Here is a 6,000-nt window from a genome sequence, read left to right as displayed (position 1 = left end):
TATAGATACAGAAGCATTCCCAGGGGTAGAATTGCTTGACCAAAGCATATGTGCATTTTTAAATGAATATAATTTATTTTGAAGACCATCTTGCAGATAACATCATAAGGTCAAAATACATTCAACCCAATCTCCCACATGTTCTACATCTAAGAATTATACAATGATTATTTCTTTTAATTAACTACTCTAATACCTCAAAGTACCTTTTGAATTATCAAGAAAAGATCTCATGCCTTTTCCCAACTGGAACCATGATGGGTATGGAAGAGAAGAAAAAGGCAAACCCTTACAAAAAAGTGGAGGAATTTCACAGAGCCTGAGATCATGTGCCTGAAAAAGAAGTTTGCCCAAAAGATGCTTCAAAAGGCAAGGAGGAAGCTTATCTATGAAGAAGTTAATTGCTGTAACAGAATATAGGCAGATAGAACTAGATTCAGATGGCAAGGAGGACAAGAAAGTGGGCAAGTCTGATGTATCTACGGGACCCAAACTGACACTCCTCATCAGGATCACAGGCATCGATGGTGTGAGCCTAGAGATCTGAAAGCTTCTTCATCTTCACAGGATCTTCAAGACACCTTTGTTAAGCTCAGCAAGGCTTCAGTTAACACTGGAGGATTGTGGAACCATGTATTGCATGGGGGTAACTGAATCTGACGTCAGAAGATGAATGGATCTACAATCACAGTTACGGCACAATCAACAAGAAGCCAGTTGTCTTGACAGGGAGCACTCTGCCTGCTCCATCTATCGGTAAATATGGCATTATCTGCACCAAGGAGCTTATTCATGACATCCATACTGCTGGCAAATGCTTCAAAGAAGCAAACAACACATCTTGTGACCCTTCCAATTATTTTCTCCAGGAGGGACCAGATTGACAAATCTGACGGGCTTATTAGATGGATGAACTGAGGTGTTGACCATGATTATTATCGTAATCTGGGCAGTTAATAAACAGTGACTGATTTCAAATTGGAAAAAACAATCTAAAAACTCATTCTTCAGGGGTTTGTCCTCAGCTTCCTCTTAAGAACATTATGCTTTAGTAGAAAAATCCCTAGCAGGACCCTTAGCAGGATGTCTAGTCCTGCTCTATCTTTGGCCCAGACCCAGGAGCCCAGGATCAGCTAAACTTGCATTCCCTCCTTTTTAGGGGCTCTAAGCTTCATCACCAGTCACCCAGGCTCACACTCTCAATGTTGCCTTTGGTTTCTCTCTTTCCCTAGTCTCCTGAGTCCAAAAGAGCATTCTTCAGCATTAACATTTAATGTTTTGTGTGTGTGTGTGTTTTGCTTTTTAAAAAAGTATAGTTGCTTTACAATGTTGTGTTAGTTTCAGGAGTACAGCCAAGTGATTCAGTTACCTATCTATCCGTCTATCTATTCTTGTTCAGATTCTTTTCCAGTATCATGCTTTTGTTTCTATACACCCTGCCATTGCCTAATTCTGCCCATTAATCACCTCCAATTAGTGGCTTCCTAGTCAGCCTCATAGCTGCTAGTCTCTTTCTCTTTTAGACCTCCCTGTAATAATATTAAGATAAGGCTTCCCTAAATATCTAAATCATGACCGAAATCTAAAATTTAAATGATCCCCCTACAAATTCCTTGGCTAGGTCCTAACCCAACTCCAGAGCTGACCAATCTCCCGTTACTTTCACAAACACCTTTCTCCAGTTAAAACATTCTTGTACGTGTCTAATCTTAAAGAAACATCACAAGTTGAAAGTTGAAATAGCCTCGGATTATAGTATTCTGGACTGTATTTTAATGTTGGGTAGCAAGGCGGCCTCAGGCTGCTGGGCCCAGGGCGATGACTCTGCAGGAACGGCAGCGCCCAGTTTCACAGCAAGGTGCAGCTGACTCCAGGCCGGGCCGAGGGAACACTGAGGGTTCCGTCGGAGCCGCGCACTCGCTGCACTGGGATCTGGTCCTTCCTGATGGCTCACTGGACCTCCGACTCCTTCTGCCAGCTGCCATTTGCCCCCCCAAAAAAGGGAACGGGGTGCCCGACCCCGGGGCCCTAGGCCGGGTACACAAGCGGTGTGAAGCGCGGAGATGAAGATGTAACGCCGGGCAGCGAGCCCACTAAGGCACCAGAACAACGTGGTGCGAGAACGCCTGCCGCACTGGCCCCGCCCCAAGACGCGCGCGCGCGCGCCCGCGGTGCCGACTCCGTTGCAGCCCGCCCCCTTCCCTCCGGCCCAACCAACGGACACTTCCTGCCTCACTCCCAGCCAATCCCTACACTCCACGAAGAATAGCCCTAGGGGGCGTATGGGAAGGTGCATAGAGCGATGGCCACGCCGACCAACCGAATGCCGGAGCCTGCGCGGTGGGGCGGGACTTGGATCTGGCAGTAGCCACTCAGGAGCGAGGGGCGGCCTCAGGGCCGGACTTCGCGCGGTGGGGCTCGCTCGCGCGGCGGCAGCGGGAGCCAAGGCCTCTTGCTTCTGCGGCACGTGACGGTCGGGCCACCTCTGCCGCCGTCTCCACTGCAGCGAGGGGCCAGGTGTGCGGGCGGGAGGAGGCGAGGGCGCCGCCGGCGGTCCCCGGGAGGCTCGAGGTGAGGCGGGCGGCCTGCGCGTGTCCTCAGGCCTGTGAGGACCCCGGGGGGCCAGGGTGCGCGGCACCGCCGCCGAGGGCCAGAGGAGCCGGGCGTGGCCGGGGCCGAGGGGTTCGGCCGACTTTCGAGGGCTCGGGCCCAGGAGGACGCGCCAGCCGTCACGGGCGAGGCCCGAACCTGGGCCGCTGGAGCTGGGGAGCCAGGCCCAGGCCGCGCCGCCGGGGTCGGGAGGCGTGGCAGGTGCTCTGGAGCCTCCCTTGACCTCAGGGAAGCTGACTTCTGCCTTCGGCTTTGGTTCCAGGGCTCCCTGAAGCCCATTGCTGGCTGCCTGGGAGACTGCGAAGTGGGCTGGAACAGCCTCGTAAAGGTCTGGAGTGGGATCGGGCCTAGTCGGTTCCCCTGCTAGTGGGGAAAGGGGGTATCGGACTGAGAGAGAGTATTTGGGAAGAGCTTTACAGGTTCAGTATTTGAAAATTAAAACCGCAAAGTGAAGACTGGACCCCAGCAGCCTGAAGAGAATGGAGAATGTGCTAGAACACGCAGCGGTTGAAAAACTTCAGTCCTGACATTACACATATTCGGGGATGGGGAGTAAGTAAGCTAGTCGTAAATTCACCAGACTTTTAAAGCAGGAAAGCACCTAAAGGCTCTTTGTAGGTGGGTGGTTTTATCGTGGGGGAAAGTGAGGCCCAGGACTCTGAAATGATTGGCCCAAGGTCATGCGATGAATTTTATGATAACGTTAGAATTACAGTTGAGGGCTAGGCGGTTTTGGTGTACTGGTTAAGGCCAAGGCTCTGGTTCGAGCCCTCCGGCCATTTGTTGCCATGTGAACTTGGGCGATTTACTTCCCCTTTGTGCCCCAGTTCTCCCCCAATGGATGTAACACCTGATGGGGTGGTTGTTAGAATTAAGATGTGTATAAAAAAAGGACAGGGAAGTCTGATACACATTAACTGCTTGATTAATGATTGCAGTGAATTATTATGGTCTGAATGCTCAATCCACTACACTAACATCCTACTTTTTGAGTTGGTTAAGTCCTGTTTCTCAGGACCTGAAGTCACAGTTCTGGAGATAGGAGGAAGAAATTGGATCTAGTGGATTAACTGCTAGGCATGACACGAGTGAATGCTGGTTGAAGGAAATTAAACTGAGCTGAATATTAAAAGCTTGGGAGGACAAAGGTGAACAACAGGTCTCGTCACCTCTAATTTAGGAAATGGGATAATTTGCTTAATTTTTCAGTAAGTAGAGTTGTGGGGTTTTTGTGTTTGTTTTTTTTTTAAGGGAGTAACTGTATTGATTTTTAAAATAATTCTGTATCTCAGTCTTTTTCCAGGACTGTTTGAGGGTCACAAGTAGACTCAGCTGAGTTGTACATTTGCTATAGTTAGAGCAGAGGTAAAGAACTGGGAGTTCTCCCGTGCACCAGCCAGGGTGCACAAGCAAACATGCCGGGCAGCGGGATCATGCGATGGCTAGACTCAGTGTGTTGCACAACAAATTTTCTGACCTATCTGAAAATGGGTGTCAGCATCCCACCCTACCTTATTATCTTAACTCACCAGTTTCAACTAGCACATTATCTTCCAAGGACCTGGAGGGGTAAAGAGTTTTGACAGAGGTGGTTGCTGCAGTTTTGGCAATCATGTTATTGCATCCTTTCAGTTACAGAGTTCACTTTGCCCTGAGAGATAGCTTAAGGGGATGAAGTGACAGTTGGTTACTGTAAATGCAGGCTTGAGAGACTTGAATTCCAGGCCCAGCATGGTAACCAGCTTAGGAACTACCTTGATTCCCACATCTTTAGAATGGGAATGAGAAGTCTCCTGGATACCTTACCATTAGGAGGCTTTTAGGAGGGACAAATAAGATGGAGGACATAAAACTTTGAATAGTGTAATGACCTGTGCAAATAGAAGAATTGGCAGCTCATGACAACTCCCAGGAGATAATAGAAGTCCCTGAACATAGCTGTCACCTATATAGCTTACTATAAATCTTTGTCAGGAAAATGCGGAACAAATGTTTTGTTAACTACAACAGATGCACTTTTAAATTAACCTTAACTGTGATCTGTGAAAACTATTTGGAGCATTTTATTTTTTAAAGAATTTACAATCTTCAGCAATGTTTTGAGTATCCACATCTTAAATCTACTTAGTTTACGGGAAAAAGGAAAGTGTTACGAAAAAATTGATTTTAACATTCCTGTCAATGAAAAGCAAAATTCAAAGCTAGGCAGTATATATCTATTTTTTAGTGGATGAGCATTTACAATAAAGACCACTTAGAATTTTATATGCTTTTTTCCCTGTTGAAGAGCTTTTTATGTTTTGACTAAGATACACCTCTAGTAAAACCAGAAGGTACAAAAAGTATAGTAAAATGGTTATCTGTGGCTAGAATCAAATTCTTTTTAAGTGGGTCCTTTCCAGTCTAAGACTTCAAATTTCTTATTTGCCGTAAAACTCAAGAGATTTAGAACCATCAAAACTTAAACGGTGTCACTGGACAATACCTAGTAGGAGTAGAAATCACTGCTAGTGTTGAGCACATACCATAAGCCGGGCATTGACATAAATACTTCATGTGTATTTTGTTTATAGAACAATCCGAAGAAGTAGATAGTATTGTTATTCTCATTTTAGGGATGAAGAAACAGAGCCCCTGAAGTTAGTAATTCACCCAATATGCAAAGTTATTAAGTAGCCGACCAGGACTGTGACTTCTGAGTTCCTGCTCATAAACATTACCATATGCCTAACTGTGACCTTGAAAGGTTTATGTAACTTAGCCTTAGTTTTCTTGTGTGTCACAAGGGGGATGATAGAACCTCCTGGGGTTCTTTTGAGGGTTAAATTTGACAGCCTAAGGTAACTAAAACCTGTAAGACTTAACGTTTAAAAAGGGTATATTAATAGATGAATGGATAGCCTACAAGAAAGACTGCCTCATTTTTTTATTACACACTGCCTTTTTTAAAAAAAATTACTTCTTTTTTAAACAACCAAGAACAGTAGCTAGGTCATTTCTTCTATTCCTCTTTTTTTTTTTTTTGGTCAGGGGAGGTAATTAGGTTTATTTATTCTTAGAGGAGGTACTGGGGATTGAACCCAGGACCTTATGCATGCTAAGCATGCTCTCTGCCACTTACCCTCCCCCTCTCTGTTCTGCTCATGAATTAAAGGAATTCGAGGTGAAACTACTTTTAAGTCTCACGAAGAAAAGCCCAGAACCAAATGACTTCACTGGTGAATTCTACCAGATACTTAGGGAAGAATTAACACTAATCCTTCACAGACTCTTCCGAAATTAGAAGAGGGAGAGCACTTCCCAACTCATTCTGTGAGGCCAGTATTACCTTGGTACCAAAACCAGACGAACTGGACAAGAAAACCATAGACCAATACCTTTTGTGAAAAC

General features: G+C 45.8%; 1 protein-coding gene and 1 pseudogene across 2 annotated transcripts in view; both read left to right on the top strand.

The window, feature by feature from the left end:
• Positions 1-254: 254 nt before the first annotated feature.
• The window catches only part of LOC123614380 (large ribosomal subunit protein uL30-like), a 14,718-nt pseudogene continuing 8,972 nt past the window's right edge, over positions 255-6,000 (top strand).
• CANX (calnexin) overlaps positions 2,393-6,000 on the top strand; it is a 27,528-nt gene continuing 23,920 nt past the window's right edge. The window contains exon 1 of one of the 2 annotated variants that reach the window (XM_074350127.1): positions 2,393-2,571. The gene's annotated coding sequence lies outside the window, so the exon portion shown is untranslated. The remainder of the gene's footprint in view (positions 2,572-6,000) is intronic. The other variant, XM_074350128.1, reaches the window with a different exon arrangement.

The sequence above is a fragment of the Camelus bactrianus genome, chromosome 22, assembly GCF_048773025.1.
Source record: "Camelus bactrianus isolate YW-2024 breed Bactrian camel chromosome 22, ASM4877302v1, whole genome shotgun sequence".
Lineage (NCBI taxonomy): Eukaryota > Metazoa > Chordata > Mammalia > Artiodactyla > Camelidae > Camelus > Camelus bactrianus.
This window is presented reverse-complemented; position numbering and strand designations above follow the sequence as displayed.